Below are 1534 nucleotides of genomic sequence, written 5' to 3'. Positions count from 1 at the left end.
TGCCTACAGCACCTGGTCTTCCTAGGTGGCCTCCCATCCAAGTACTAATCAGGCCCAACCCTGCTTACCTTCTGAGATCAGACATCGGGCTTGTTCAGGGTGGCATGGCCATAGACCATGGACCGTGGCTCCACTGGGGCGCAAACCCAGGACCTTCTGCGTGTAAAACAGACGTGCTAACCACTACACTATGAAACCACGTCCAAGAAAGATATTCTTGACCCTAAAATTGTATGCCCCTGCCCTCCATGCTCCCTATCCTCCTTTCCTTCTTTGTTTTTCTCCATAGCACTTACCATTGTTTAAGGTGACATATACGTTAATTATTCATTTGTTTATTGGTGGTCTCTCCCTACTAGAACGTAAAGTCTGTGAGAGTAGGAACTTTATTTCGTTTAATATTCTATCCCCAGTCCCTAGGACAGGGCTTGACACAGAGTAGGATCAACAAATATTTTTTGAATGAACAAATAAATAAATGAAAGGCCACTCAGCCAATAAATGGTAGAGGTAGAGGTTCAAAAATTGGGTCTCCTGGTTTGAAACCTGGTTCTCTTTTCTTAATTCCATGCTGCCTCTGGAAAGAAAAAAAGATTTTCTTTCAAAATTAACATAGGACAGTGTTAATGGAAGAGAATGTGAAAACCTGGTTAATAATGCTTCCACAATATCTGATAGGTCATATCCTTACTAAAATATCATGAGCCAATTGAAAATCTTCATTTAAAGAAAGATTGCAAGCTCAGAAAAGCTAGAATGATGGAATAAGTGCTAAACTGGTAGTTGAGAAAAGATTAAGAGTTGGGACCATTGAATTGGTAAGAGGGAAGACTAAAGAGTCACAAATGACTTCAAGCATTTAGAAGGTTAAAATGAGATTCTTTAACCAGTTATTGGTCATTTGTACCAAGGATGCAACAAGATGAAATGGGCCTTTGTCAGACACAAGAAAGATGTTAATGACTAAAAAATGTCTGAATTTGTAAGGGTGTAAAGCCTATATTATGGAGAAGGATAAAATTAAGTAGTTAACACCAGCTATCTGTTAACTCATCCATTCATTTACTTAACTTAACCCACGTTCTTGGAAGGCTTTACTGTGTACCATTGAGGGTTTCAGAACTGCTGTCTTTGGGTATACAGCAGTGAATATGTAAGACACTTAGAGTCTCTATTGTCATGAACCTAGCAAATGCTTAAGATGCTGACTCGAGGCCAGATTTCTTGAAATCTCCACCAGTTCTCAATTCTCTGAATATATTTTAAAAATAGAATTTTAAATTTGATTTAGTTTTCTGAGTTCACAAAACTTCAAAATTCAAAAAGTGTAAAAGCCCCCACCCTCTATCCTCAGCCAACAGTTCTCCATCTCAGAAGCAACCACTGTTAAAACTTTCTCGTGTTTCTTTTTAGAGATAATCTATAAGTACGTAAGCAAATGTGTATATATTTTTCCCCTTTCCTCTTATCCCATAACCTCCCCCTACCTGTTTTTTTTACACCATTGCTAGCCTTTTTCACTTTACAATATATT

The 1534-nt window shown here is 38.1% G+C and overlaps 1 pseudogene; it reads right to left on the bottom strand.

The window, feature by feature from the left end:
- LOC120622536 (uncharacterized) lies at positions 1 to 116 on the bottom strand (annotated as a pseudogene).
- Between the last annotated feature and the right edge of the window lie 1418 nt (positions 117 to 1534).

This window comes from Pteropus medius, unplaced genomic scaffold (genome assembly GCF_902729225.1).
Source record: "Pteropus medius unplaced genomic scaffold, Ma_sr-lr_union100, whole genome shotgun sequence".
NCBI classification, from domain to species: Eukaryota; Metazoa; Chordata; class Mammalia; order Chiroptera; family Pteropodidae; genus Pteropus; species Pteropus medius.
The sequence above is the reverse complement of the archived record's forward strand: the minus strand, read 5'-3'. Positions and strand labels throughout refer to the sequence as shown.